Source organism: Folsomia candida, unplaced genomic scaffold (assembly GCF_002217175.1).
Source record: "Folsomia candida strain VU population unplaced genomic scaffold, ASM221717v1 Fcan01_Sc001, whole genome shotgun sequence".
Lineage (NCBI taxonomy): Eukaryota > Metazoa > Arthropoda > Collembola > Entomobryomorpha > Isotomidae > Folsomia > Folsomia candida.
Window position 1 is genome coordinate 12,649,696 of NW_019091193.1, and position 15,144 is coordinate 12,664,839.

A 15,144-nucleotide genomic window follows, 5' to 3' on the forward strand; every position below is an offset into this window, starting at 1 on the left:
GGCGTAAGAAAGTAAGTGCTCAGCAGTGGTACGGATGGTGGTGAGAATAAAAGGCAATTATGACAGCAAGCAAGCAACCAACTTGAGATACAAAAACCAAACAAAGGAGTTTGTTATATTGGACAAATTGAGGTGAAAGTCCAGAATTGTGTTGGGCATGGAGTGAGTGAGTGCACGTGGAAGCAGTCAAAAAATGCGAGAGAGAAAGTATTAGAGCAGGAAGGTAAATAGAAAGAAACTAACGAGTTCCATGTCTGTGGCTTATGTGGATTTCCATGTGGCTGGTGGAATGTGATTGGGACGGGAAAGAGCGGCTCTCCAAAACGAAAATATGTAGAGGGGAAGGTTCTAATGGTAGAAAATAAAAGAACATTTCACCTCCGACCACCATATCAGCATATGGCATACGACTGCAGATACACATGTACAAGAACATAACAAGCCACGTCAAGGCATAAGAATCTATTTCTCAAACAACCACTTCCACCACCAGCTCCTTGCAAACGGAACAATATGAAATGGCGACTGCTTGGAATTGGCAACATCTTCTCTTGAGTTGAGCCGAAACTGTTAAAGACTGTTGTAAGTCAAGCCGAATTGTGTGGTTGTGGAAAGATGGAAGCCTTTTTCTCAACTAACTGACAGGTGAAGGTGGTGAGAGGTCGTTTTCTTCTTTTAATTTGGGTACTGCTTTCAGTTCTAAGTAGCGATATGATCTATTTGAGTGTACACTAGTTACCAAGTGTATTTATTATTGTACATATGCATATTTGCTATCAAATATTTCATATGAGACGCCTACATAATTTTTTATCCATAAATTCTATAAAAATCTCTTCCTTCGTGCTAGATACTTGTCGTTATAAATACGTATGGAATCGTCCGTCCAACATGATTATGTACATTTTTTGAACTGGAAGCAAGTCCTTGTGACTTGTCAACCGTTCACCGTAGTGGCTTAAACACCCTTCAACTATGTATTCAGTCTGGCAAACAAGAGCGTTGTAAGGATAAAAGGAACATGAACTGAACTGGAGGAAGTTGGTTGCTTGGTATAGAGTACAAATTTCCATCATTTTATTTTCTGCAACCCTATACACACGGACGGGGTAGTAAACTTGGCTGATCCAAACATACGCAGCTTTGCGCTTTCCCAAAGCCTTCACAATGAGCGGATTGAGTGAGGGACGACTGGGCGATGTTGGTTGGTGGGCCGCGTCAAGTGTATATTGGATGGGGAGCACCAGGCAGAGAAAGCAGCAGAGCCTCCTGAAAGTTGAGAGAGATTCCTTTCAACTCTTGCATGTCTAGCAAGATTTGCCTTTTAAGTCAACCAGCCCAGGTCCAAAGTAAAGTTGTTGCTTCATCTTTCCGTGGTAGTTGCATCACACGGACGGATGCTTGCTTTGCTTCCCTATGACCAAACTCCTACTCCGGCCGGAGCTACCTCGCTCGCTCAGCGGTTTCACAAATATCGATGGCTTTCTTCAACCAAATTCTCAGAATTCTTCAAAGAAACTTTCCATCTTGAAATCTAACTTTCATATTAAACTCAAAAATCAAAAACATTCTGAATTCGAGCTCTATTCACTACGGGACTTAAGATACTTTGCAAAAACTCTTGGACAAAGAAAAATAGTAAAGAGTTGTAATGAAAAGATTGCAACTACCAATCAAAATTCAACATTCATAAAACATTATATATTGTTACCATATTTCCGGTATAGCCTCCATATCACGTCCAGATGTAATTCAAACGGTTGAATTGATATTTACTTAAGCTGACTTTTTCCTACTACTGCCTCTTATCACTTTTAAGGCAGCAAGTTAAAAAAAGACAGCCGGAAAAACCAGTGGTTTAATGACGTTAAGATGATTCAGAGATGGCCCAAGAAATTGTCTTTAACTTCCAAAAAATCTGCAATCTTCACCTGGAACAAAAAGTATCATGTCGTTTAAGTTGTTCCATGCCATGCCAGAGATTTTTTTTAAATAATGGGGTGTGATTGAGATGCCTCCACTCGGTGCACCCTGGGACTTTCACCACGTCGGTGAAAGTACAAAACGGCTCCTGTCTAGTATGACGAAACAAGGATGCAATTCTTCACAGAAACCATCTATTACTGGTCTCATTAGCCAGGAACAATGGACTACGGGACTTTCCCAAGCTATGATTTTATGCTGTGGCCAAAATCTCCCAGAATGGACACCGAGGAGTGCACGGGAATGTATGTACATGTACATGTACATGTACTTCAGTCTCGCTTATTTTTCTTTTAGCAAAATATGTAAAAATATTATTTAATAATTTTTTTAAAATATAGGGACCAATCCGAGCATATTGTTATCCGTCCGTTGGGAGCCTGAAAAGGAAAAACCCTTGGAAGTGAGTAGGTAAATCATGTCTGCGAATAAAAGAAACTGCTCCAAGGGGCTTTCTAAGCCAATAAAAATAAAAGAAATGAAAGTAGTGAATGAAATTCTAAGAATTATTTTTATAAATTGGCAGGAATTGAAGTAGATCAATTTTGGACAATTGCAACTTATACAACAGACTAATTGTAACGTAATGTGTTTTGCATGAGGTATCGACCAAATGATTGGCCTAACCAGCAGCAACAAGTACAACGACTAGCCACACTGCATGCATAATGCCACTCGGTGCACCTTGGGGCTTTCGCCACGTCGGTGAAAGTGCAAAACGGCTCAACCCAGGGTGGGAGGGGAGGAGCTACCCCCATTCTTAAATAGGGCTCCACAAACTCCATCGACCTTCCCAGGCTGGGTTTAGGTCAAACGAAAGATCTTACTATTAGTCACTTCCAGAGGAAAAAATAGATAGGGCAACATTATAAATTCATGGTGAAAGTCGTCGTCAAGCCATAAAAGCGTATTTGGGGTGAAGTGGGAATGAAGGGAGTTCGTTGTTTTCTTAGTATTCCAGTTGTTACCATTTGTCCTTCCTCTTCGTCACAATCGGTTGAAACTCCATATTCTTGATGTCGTCAAATCACATTCTTAATCGAATTCCTAACGGAAGAATGGGCAGGGTACATATAGAGTTGCTGGCAGGAATCCGATTTCACTCGTCTCCGTTGTGACCTGTTGATTATAAACTTTATTTATTCAGAGTGTTCAACTACATACTTCTCCGATTTACTCTGATAGGAGAGAGTTTGACAAATATTTCCCCTGTCGTGTTGAAAATGTCTAGTACAACAAAAGCCATTAAAGTTATAAATAAATCAATACCGTTCAGCAACTAAAATCAATTTGGGGAATAGCAGTTATAAGAAATTGATTTTGTGTGCGCAGGGTAGTTTGCATTATTTTTTCGATGAGACAGATGTGACCAGCAATTGTTTTCGAGACCAATTAAGCACAAGCGACCATCAGGTGGTCAAATGGGAGCAATATTAAAAAGCCAAAGAAAAGGATGGATGCTTTGAAGAAAGGGGAGTGGATGGCATGCAAAGGAGTAATTAACACCAAAGCACATTCCTTCCTAATTCCGTCTTAATGCTCCCTCACCAGTCTCACTCTAATAGCTGCAGGAGAAAGCCACAGACTGTCATTAAGATCCAGAAGAAGGAACCTCAACAAACTAATTTAACAAATATTTTACGCATTATCTTGTCCCGTTTGATCATCAGAGGCAACAATCCCAACAGAGCTTTCTCCTTTCTTCTTCCTTTGCAGAGATGGCCACATCCACTTTTCCCTAGTGGAAGTGAAATCCAAGCCCAGTAAGTATGTCCACGTGTTCTGGGCTCACTTCATAAAGAGGAGAGAAAAGACAGTCAGTGAAAGTGGATGGTTTCTTGACAGAAGAGAGACACAGATATATTGCGACGACGTATCTGGACTCGGGAAGCAATTTTCCATTCAGCCAAACTATCAGTCTTCAGCCGAGAAGACAAACAGGATAATAATATTCACAGGGGGATTCTTCTCCCATGTAAGCAGGCAGGATGAGATGCAAGCAATGAGGAAGGCACCCCGCAAATAAAAAGTTGCCGACTGACTAAAGCAGCTTCTCCAGAGGAATCAACTGTGCTTGTACTGTGTAGTAGCAGACATGAGAAAAACTTGAGAAATTTGTGATTGTGGTGGACAAGCAAACTTAACGAACCTTTCAAATCATGGGAGATAGGAGAGCTTTTTGTATATTGGAAAACATTTTCCAGTAAATTTCCACAATGCGGTGTATGCATGAATGTATGTACATGTGTGTGTCGTCCATAATGACAAACTTTATTTAAGTGCGTTGGTACTCATCATAAAAACACCCACAAAGCCTTACAAGTTTGAGTCCATATCTTAAAATATCCTATACAAGTAATAATGGCCGAGATGAAAATTTATGTAGCGGAGAAAGCGATCAATCTCAAAAAGTTTTCTGAACGATGTTGTCATGCTTATCTTAAATTCATACCTTCTCGATATTGCTGCTCAATAGTTATTAAAAGTTGTGTACAGTTGATGGTGTACAGTAGCGGTGATGATATGCACTTATACATAAATATGTAGCACAATACTACTTGTGCAATCTCTTATTTCTCCAATAATCAATGGCACTGTTCCATATTATACATACATATTTGTATATGTACGTGTTCGACATGCGTCGCCCTTCCGCATTAACTAATGCGGAACTTTACAAGTGGAAATGAGGAGTTGGATAATTAAGTTTAATGAATTTATGTTAAACTCATAGATTATTATTTTCAAGTTATTACAATGCTTTGTAAAAATAACATTACCTCCACATCGACAACTTGCTCTTAGAAAAGCGAGTGGGTACCATCTTGCTTTTCCTGAACCGTAAGATAAAGGGCCTCAGTCGGTGAAAATAACAAACGGCCCCCGCGGTAAATAATTCATATTTTATTTTGAAGGAAAATGTAGCAAGCACTCAAGGAATTCATCGACAGAGTGAACTTGCCGAACTGAAGGAATTCTCACGCGTCAACCAAACACTAGTTATTTCTCACTTTAATCCTCCCGTCTCAACTTGGAGGCTACTACAATCTAGCAAAGTGCCGTCGCCTGGGTTCACAATGAATGAAGAAATAAACTCACTTGGCACCAATTCCATCTCTTCACAAAGGAGCTCACTTCACACTCGAGAGAGGAATTCAGGTAAGCAGGCAGCCAACCCCGCAACTGTAATAACTCCCTCGACTCCTTCTGGTAAAAATATTTTCTCTCCTTGTCTCCTCCTTGCACGCCAACGAACTAACTAACAAAACCAACCAACAGCCAAGTGCCAGCTTGGGAGAAAGTTGGACCGCACAAAGACAAGCACTAAGGTGAGAAGAGAAGGAAAGCGTCTGCTGGAATTTCAGAATTCATCAATTATTGATGATGTGAAGGTAAAAAGGAATAATTCTCAACTTCTTTAGCTCGCCTCACTAAACCTGGCTCGTTATTTTCCCATCAATATTTCTCTATCGAATCGAATGTCTGACTCCAGCACGATTTATCGCCCGCAACTCTGTACCAAGGTTTCCATTCCGTTGTACCAGTAACCAAAACAAACTGAAGCGTACGGCAGCTTTCACTCAGCAAAAAACACACGCGGTACACTCTTCAAGTTACAGAAACTTCTCTTTTTGTTTTGGTTTGAAAGTCAAAAATTTACAGACTCATTCTGTAGGAACGAAAATAGTTTTGTTGAGACTTGATATTATTACTTGTATCTAAAAATACGTACTCAAGTATGTCTCTTGTTGAATAGTAAAACAAGTCTATATAATAATTAATTAGGCGCCATCATTTGTGATAATTGATAGCACATTTATAACAGATTTTAACTTTAGTTCAGCCAGCCACTACTTTCACCTGCTGTCCGCCATTACCCGACTGAATAAAAAATATCGCCGCTGACTATTCCACCCTTTCAACAATCAATCATCATTATTCACAAAGTATGTCCTGTCTTGGGTAACACTCCACTCGGACACTTTTCCACCCAGCCATCCATTTTTCCAGGTACAATAATTTGTTTTACAAAAGTGGTTACATAGAGTAAACTTCTGAACAAGCAAAGTAAACAAAATACTTTCATTTACCTTATTAAATACCATTAACGTATGAAAGCGTAAAAATAGCTTGAAATCTTGGGAGTAAAATAGTGGCTGAAAATGAGCTTCCCTTCAATGCTGCTGCTCACGTTAGTCAACCGCATTGGGCAAACAGATTACTTGGAATAGACTGGGTTCGAATGCTAGGAAACTGGATCCTCGTGGTTAAGAAAAGTGCCAATAAATTAAGTTTTATCGTATCCAATAAGTAGTCCATTTTTCTCATGTCCATCCACACATTCCACACACGTTTCTTATTCCGCCCGACCACGGCGTCAGGCTGTTGCCATTATTCGTCGAGGTGGAATGAAATACTCGAGTGGCAAATAGCTAACAAGTTGGTGCTGAGTTTCTGTACATTACGGTGAATATTTAATAGGACTCTTGAGAAAATTTGGCCACCTGTTCGGTTATTTTCCTTTTGAAGGTAAAAACAAGCCCAACCTAACCAAGCTTGATGAACGGACCGGAAAAGTAATTCATTCTTTTTTTGCCATACATAGTCGCAACTCTATGGGAAGAGTAACTTATAATTTCACAGAGATTATTATTTTGAGAAGCATTGTAAATGCTGAGCCCTGTTAATAAAACTTTTAATTGGAAGTGAGACTAAAGAGGAGGGAGTTGGGCTAGAGTTCGCATTGCTCATGGTTCACCCTCTCCCCATTGTTATAGTTTTCCCATTATTTTTCTTTCGAAAGATGGCTTCGGCTTCTTCTCTTTCTCTCTCTCTCAACTAAATACGAATCAATTCCTCGTTCCTTGTCACGACACGAACATTTTCAAAACACGAATCCTTATGCAGACAAAAACTCTTTCCAAAAGCGCCTCGCCGGCAAAGTTTTTGAGCAAACCAAGTTGTGCAAAGATACAGAACAGGGCGCAGACAGCAGTCTTTTATCATTACTTTCACCCACCCTTCTGCATACATGCATAGCGAGATAGCTTCTGTGTGTGTATATGCACGTCCTCTTAAACCTGGTCGTCTCTAGTTAATAATTTGTATAATGTGACACACCACAATGAGACAGCAAGTAAGACGCAAACAGCACTCGTTCCATCCACTCAATAAAACCTGGAGGAGGAATATTGCCCGTGAAGAGAGAGAGAGAGAGTGCCACGCCACATACACGGTCCGCACACACCGTGACGACTTTCCTCCTTTTGGAAATGTGATGATGGTGGTCTTATTTCATCCTCACTTACTGACGCTCCACTCTTTCTCTTATTACTCAAATAAAAGTGTCGTCCTCCTGAGCACGGGGCTCGTCTCTCCATAAAATTTCCAAATTAATTTCCTCTTTCCAACAAACTTTCTCCACAATTAAAATCGGGTCTTTCCTCTGCTCAGGTTAGATTCTATAAATATGATGATCTTTGGGGTTTTTGGAGAGTGCACAAAAGTTGGTGAAATGATAATCAGTTGTCAAAAGCTGTAACATTATTACTGCGGATGACTAAGCAGGGCTGAATTGTGCTTTTGAGGGAGATAATTGGTAAATATGAGGAGTGGAAGACTCCGCAGTAAAGGCCCTGAGCACATGTAGCATTCTGAGGATGGATGGACATTTAGTAAATTGATGAGAGTAGAAGTAAGTCCCAATTTGGGTGCTGCTATGTATATCCGGAATTCCGAGTGGAGGCGGAGGGAAAGCAGGGGAAGAATGGAGCGTCAGTCATCCGCTCTAATAACAATAAGTGAGAGGGTAACGAAATTATACCATTACGGATAAAGCATTAGTTATCGTGTTGGCTGGAGGTGCATCATTTTCGCTAATATCTTTACAAGACTTGTCGTAGGATTAGGCCGACTTTCCCCGGGTGCTCTGCTCACTCAACGACACATTAATATGTTCAAGTGATTATAAGCAGCGCTATGAAATGAGCAATAAAGTTTTCACTTTTCCCTTATTACAGATATTCCTCAGAATTATAAATCTCTCCCAAAGGAGCCCAAACTTGATACCTATGCAGCCGCTAAAATCTGGCAACACAAGTACTATTTTCAAACTTGTCCGTGATGTGATGTGGCAAATGTGCAAAGACACAAACTTGTCCATATCGCCACACCACCGCTACACGGAATTACTCTAGAGAGCACTCCATCCAATCTACCCGTAGAACTTGGCAATTCCGAAATGATTACAGGTTTGTGCAGAAACAATTTCAATGTCAGTTGGAGCTTCACTCTCTAAATTGCCTCATTTGTCTCAATCTCACAATAACCGAATGCTCAGTATAGCCACCAACCAACGACACCAGCAATGTAATGAAGACGAACTGAGGAAGAAATAAGTGCACGGGCGTTTCGTGTCGTGTCATGTCGTCGTCGTCGTGCAAACACTTTCTTCCACACCATCAATGGAAAATCATCCTTTCCTCCAACCTACCCCCCGTTGATGCAAATGTTTATGGCAGGCGTGGGCTCGCCTCCTTCCTTAAAAACCAAATATACATGTCACTCACCCCTCCTCACTACGAGAAAGAACGCAATTTGATAAGACAACCGACAGCGACGACTTGTTACTGAATTTAGTGAATTTGTTCCTTGCTCCACAACTGCCACTTGCCATCTGACTCTGTCAACCATTAAACAAAGGAACGCAATAATAATCTGGGGCAATCTTATAAAATCTTGTCTCGCTTTTCACATGGAAATTATTTTCACTTTTGATTTTGAACTGCAGCTCCTTTGTACATACAGATCAAGTCATGGTGAGTGAGTGAGTGAAGGATTGAGGAGTGAGTGAGTGAGAGGGAAGGAAGGAAACAATGAGGGAGGGACCAGGAACATGTTGGATTAAGTTGGATACCGTGCAAAAAGTGCGACGACGACGATGCTGAGCAACATGAAAGGTGTAGCTCGCGGGTAAAAACATTACCCTTGTAAAAGTTTGAAATTTCTCCAATCGTTTGCATCCCATTTTCTACTCAACTACTTTTACCAAGCACACGCCAAGTCATCTACCTGCACATTTAATGGACGGGTGATGTGTGTAGAGCGTAAATAGATCAAGTACTTGAGTGCTGAGGACGTGTAATATTTCAGTCGCTCTAGGCCATCTTATTATATACTTCTTTGTTCCAATCTCTTCAAAAGCTGAACTTCAAAGTTGGACTACAAATGAAACAACTCAAAGCGTGAGGAGTCAAATATGAAAGCAAACGGTAAAACTCAAGTCACGGCAAAACTAGTAGTCATCGCATATCTGTCCTTCTTCAAGAGCTTGAAAACTTTCTGTGAAATTTGCTACTTTTTCCAACTTTATTGCTCTGACTCCTTTTCTGGAATCACTTTGTAATGGAAATTAGTCTAACTATAAATTACCATTCTTTGATTTAGATTTCACTGAGAATTATCGCAACTTCACTGAAATTTACACATATTACTGACATATTTATTTCAAGTTACGCGTCACATTTGCTAGAAAGACAACAACCAAGACATGCATATGTACGGTGGTTTAATTCATTATTAGCTCTGGGAGGGAGTCAATGATTTCATACAAGACACAGAAAGCATAATGATTTGCGAGGCAACGTGAAATATGGAAGAATGCGCCCTTATGTTTTATTTTCTCTCTAAAATACATTCATAACAGTCTCAAATTCAGCATTCAGCAAGTTCTTTTAAGCAGAAGAAACTCTAACCTTCTGCTTCATTTGACGAAAACCTTACCAAATGAAGTTCATCTCCCAGATCTGATTCCCCAAAAGCCTTGCTAAAAGTCTTACTTTACTCCACATGAAACATTAACGAGAGACTCTGCAAAAGGTTAAGATTCGGTTCACCGTGTTCTGTTCTGCCAATTCATGATTTTGTCGTCTACCCCTCTTTCCTTCCAGCTGAATATGTGCATACATTTTTTTTCCTGCTTATTTTTTGTCCAACCTGGCCACCACTACGAGGCGACTACGGCACGGAGACCGAAAATATATGCAACCAGTCTCATTTAAGTATGCCGGAGACTTTCAACCACAACGACTGCTATTTACTACTACTCATACTATTACTTTGATCAAACGTGAATTCCGGTATTGTATGTCATGAACGAAGAAAACTAAGGTTTTTGGAGTGAAAAACTTACCTCCATCACTGTCGCCGTCCCCTCCCAGTGTCGGACGACGACGACCACCACCACGCAGCCACCACCAAAGTCTGAACCCAATCGGCCGAGTTTGGTGAGATAAGGGAATAGAGATAAGTGAATTACTCTGGAAAAAGAGCAAGAGAAAGAGAGTACTTACTTTCAGGAGAGAGAGAGAGAGAGAGAGAGAGAAAGTAAGAAAGGAAATCTTAACCAACAAGTACGTATGTACGTACGTATAGGAGCAAATAAGTTTGTAAGGCAAGCAAGAATGGAAACGTACCTTCACAATAATGAAACCTGGATTGCTATCTCGTGCAGGGAAATGTCTGAATTTCTTCTTGCGTAGAGAAAGTGGAGTCGGATGTCACTCATTCGCCATTTGTTGAGGAGTTTGGGGCGACTGAATTAAATGACTTCTCGCAAGAAGAAGTATCAGTTTGGTGCTTGATGCTTTAGGCAGAAGGCCCGCCCGCCGACCATGGTGACAATTGACAACTGTTAGTTAGTTGCTAAACTTGGTTGTGCACTAACTATTAATCTAATCTGGAGATCTTTATGGGGACTTGTGCTTTTCCCTTTCTACTTTCTCTTCTCTTCTGTGGTGTCGCTTTCCCCAGACTGATGGAGTCGAGTAGTAGAGGAGACATACCTTCCTGGACCGACCGCAGCTGAACTTGTCACTCTAAGTTGTCCATTACAGATTAACTGTTCCTTCTCCATCACCAACAAAGGAGGAAGAAGACGAGGGCTCTCCATTTGAGATTGAATTTTTCTCTTGTGAGAGATCACAAGTCCTCCACGAACCTGATTTTACTTGGTTCTCGGACGCATCGAATATTTGGTGGGTGAAAGAGCATGAAATGATGGAGTAGAACGCTGGACTGTTTGTATGAAATCCCTTTCGCTCCCTGCTCTTGTTTCCTTTTTACCCGTCTCGCCTGAGAGAGACAAAGTTTGGGACTAACCAGAATTTGGAAATGCAAAAGTAATACAATATCCGTATTACAGAAGCAGAAGAGAGAACGCGAGAGAGGATGAGAGGGTGCTTGTTTGGTGTTGTGAAACAAGAAGAGCTGGGAGCGGAATATTATTCCGCGTCCATCGTATCACCGTCCTGATTCCTGTTTGCACATCTCGACGGCAAACTTGATATCCGTCGTCCATCCGCATCAGTTCGTGCGAGTTTTGTTGCAACTGAGTGGCTGCGTGTCTATGCTGCTCGGATGAAGAAGACTCTGAAATAATTTCCAGCATTTAATTGATGCTGTAGATTTCTGTGTGGTAAATAACTGGGCAAATAACTCGACGTATTCACAAGGAAAGAAAAAGAAAAGCAAGCAGGAAGTAAAAGTCCCGTCTGTTTAGTTTTGCGGTTTTTGTATACTTACTTGTCGTGGGTGCAGAGATCCAGTGAACCACCAGGAATGACGAACGTGCTTTGCCCAGCTTTGCACGTTATTCTCTTGGTGTGATGGGATCAAGTGGTGAAATTGGCGATGATGATGGTGGGTATGTGAGACGGAGAGGAGCAGCAAAGTCTGTGTGGGTGAGCTTGAGAGTCTGAAGTTGAAATCCACATGAACACAAAGCCAGCCAGCGAGCAAAGAGAGCGAGAACACGGGACAGGAACGACGACGAGCCAACCAAGAGGACGACAGAGATATCTACGGACACAAACGCATGCGTTTATCGTTTTATTGAAATTGCTTATCTACCTTCCACTTTCTACAACCTCTTTCCGTACTTTTCAGCTTATTCTGCAAACCCCAGCTCCTGAACACACTTGGATTTCATCTCTTCCTCATTTTACGATCCAAAAATGGCAAAACTTTTTTTAGCATCTCCGTTCCATGGACTTCTGACTAAGAGCATGGATGTATTGCTTCAGTTAGTTTGAGATACTTCAAACTTATGGTTGTACGATTTGTAGATCTTGTCCCCGTGACCAAAGAACGAGAGGTCCATTCCGTCCAAAGGGATGGCAAAATAGCTCGTCAACTTTTCAGCGTGGAATGAATCACAACGTGGCAGACGACTTATCCCGTGTGTCGTGGAGATGATGTGCGTTGGTGGTGGTACGTGGTGTCGGAGCAATTGCCCCATTTTAGAGATTTGATGTATGATGCCAGATTCCAAGGATTCTTAAGAACTTGGTTTTATGTGTACATGTTTATTATGTGTATCCGTATGTATGTACATCTGTACATATACCTCGCATTCTTGTGTGTACCTTGTTGACAAACCATAGGAGACACGGAATTAAATGAACCAGCGTTAAACCCAAGTTTATGTGCAGCCTGTTTGCAGGGAATTGAGACTTTATTCAATTTACAGGTGGTACAAGCCACAAACTGACGTCTTGCTCACTTTCTTAACTAAACAAGTCCCGGGAGTTTTATACGACCGACCCATTCTTTCCGACAACTTGTATTCAATCTCGTAAAGATATTTTTATTTTTTGTTCCCCACCCTCCACGCTCTTCTCATTTTATATCCACTTTGCTTACATTATAAGAAATCATATCCGGTTCAGTCAGGCACACTTAGCAACATTCTACTTATTTCACTTTCATGCGTTAAATTGTGCAAGCGGATTTTAATAAGAAATCCCATGCTTTGGCTGCTTCCTTCCTTTGACAAGATGAACTTGAATGCCAAATTCAACGTCGGAGCATTTTATGCTTTCCATCTTCAACTTTATTACATTACTCCAGTAGCCGCATTTTATATTAAAAATCTTTGATGTACATGTAAAAGAAGTACAAAAAACACGATGGCGCACATGGCTTTCAATGAGTGAAAGAATCTCTTTAAGGCACCTGTAGCTATACATTCATATATTTGTACAAATGTTTGCGAGGGATATCGAAATCAGAATTGGTTCTTTCATGTTCTTCAACTTCAACAAGCACAATAAAAAATCATAATCCTTGATATTTATTGCTATGAAGCGGATTTATTGTCAAGCTGACAATTAATATATAAGAATATACGCAAGTGAAATGAAAAAGATATTTACAAACGTATTCGATCCTGCATACCTTCTGTTATAACTCTGCTGGGGGCAAAAGGACGCATGTAATTATGAGCTAATACTAAAGGATTTATCAAAGGATTTTAGAATGAAATTCATTTCGTTTGTGTAGCTAATATTGTAAAGTGTACAGTTTAGGGTGACGAATAAATTATTCCGAATTAGTTGAGTAAATCACGAATTCATACTTTAATAACCACGTGTGACGAGTTTTGTATCAATTTCTCGTAGTTTATTGTCTTTGGGCGTACATTATTATGAGTATGAGTTCCTTAGTGCATGCATAATACGTAATAATCCTGGAAATAATTTGATCTAAATATACCTTTAATATACGACTCAGCCATGTATTTGATTCCACGATGCAAGCGATACAAGACTGAAGATAAAATTGCAACTCAATTTCAATTCCGATCCGACGACTGGAGCTGCTACTTGTGTACGTATGAAAATAGGATAGCGGTATCCAGGAAAGTAATGGAACGTATAAAATAAAGCCGTTTACTTTATTACGGAAGCAGTTCGGTTGAGTCTATTAGTCCACAAGAGACAGCTCTTGGCAATTGGCATGTTTGCTCAAGCTACTTCAATATGGCAAACCCAACCAAAGGGCATTCTCCAAACTTGAATAAAGGGAATCCAATCAATATTGCTTGCGATCTGATATACACAGAAGAACGAGCGTGTGAGCCGTACGAGCAATGCACTCAGTTCCCATCAACAGAGTCAAACAAACTCTTGGGCAACCTTACATGCACAAAACCAACCTGTATTATGGCAAATAATACATATTGCCAGCGAAACCAACCAACTTCTCGCAACGGCGACGACCATTGTGTAGATATCTCGGCTATCTCTGTTGTAGATTCTTCTATTCGAATGGATTTTGGTCTTCGACGACAATCCACTCATCCCATGCATCCTTCTGAACTCAATTGTAAGCTTGTTGTGGTCTCATCTGGGTGGAAGTACAAACAATCCACGCACATACACGGACAAGTCTCCTTCGTCTCGGTTGTCCCCTTATTATTATTGTTGCTGCTGCTTCTTCTCAATATCATGGCGATCTTGTCATCACCAAACGTTATGATTCTGTGTGGAAGGACTAAAAAAACAATATTTACGACACACGCTTAACGGTTTTCATGATGATTGGCTACACTATGAAATGAAATTAAGCACCCTATGATGCGTTAACATGTATGAATCTTTGGGTCACCATTGGGATTTCGAAAAGTATAAAAAGAAGGACATCGTCTGATCTGGATTTTAACCTTTAATACATAATCCGACAACCTAAATCTCACGAGTGTAGGGTGCAGTTCTTATGAGATATATGTGTAAGTTATATACAAACATACATCCCCGGATCTCCATTACGAAGGAATTGAGTAATACTTAATAAAAATAAATATCCCACTACCGACGGTGCGTTATTGTATCAGCAGAACTTCCATGTGAGGTATAAATTGGGTGGACTGGAATAAGTAGCTCGAGAAAGGAATTAATTCGCAATACTCGCCACCAAATGCGAGACATGCCGACAAAAATCAATGAAAATGAATGAGTTCCTTCCTTCCCAATTTGTTCCGATAAAAGAGTAGCAGAGAGAGAAACCTATTCTGCTTATTACTTCACTCGTTGTTGGTGCTACTGAAAAATGTTTTTTTTAGGTTGGGCCAACAGTAAGTACGAACAATAATTGCTCTGCCTCGTACATACTCTGAGCTACAAAAGATTGACATATTAGCTGTCTACTGTTTCTAAAGAAAGTAAGAAAGTTTGAGCAGACCAAGTTTTCATAGATATCGTATCCCTTCAATCATAATATACTTCATTTAGCTCGGTAGCTACCCGACGTGTTTGTTGATCATTGCTACGGAATACAAAAATGTCTGCAATACAAACAGGTCTGCTTTCTCCAACAACTTTT

At 40.4% G+C, this 15,144-nt stretch overlaps 1 long non-coding RNA gene across 1 annotated transcript; it reads right to left on the reverse strand.

Annotated features, from left to right (window-relative positions):
- Positions 1 to 2,512: 2,512 nt before the first annotated feature.
- On the reverse strand, positions 2,513 to 11,406 carry LOC118433836. The gene is made up of 3 exons (XR_004833599.1): positions 10,458 to 11,406; positions 10,175 to 10,301; positions 2,513 to 3,102 (listed from the first exon to the last, which is right to left on the reverse strand). It is a non-coding gene; the product is annotated as an uncharacterized LOC118433836 (long non-coding RNA).
- Positions 11,407 to 15,144: the final 3,738 nt, after the last annotated feature.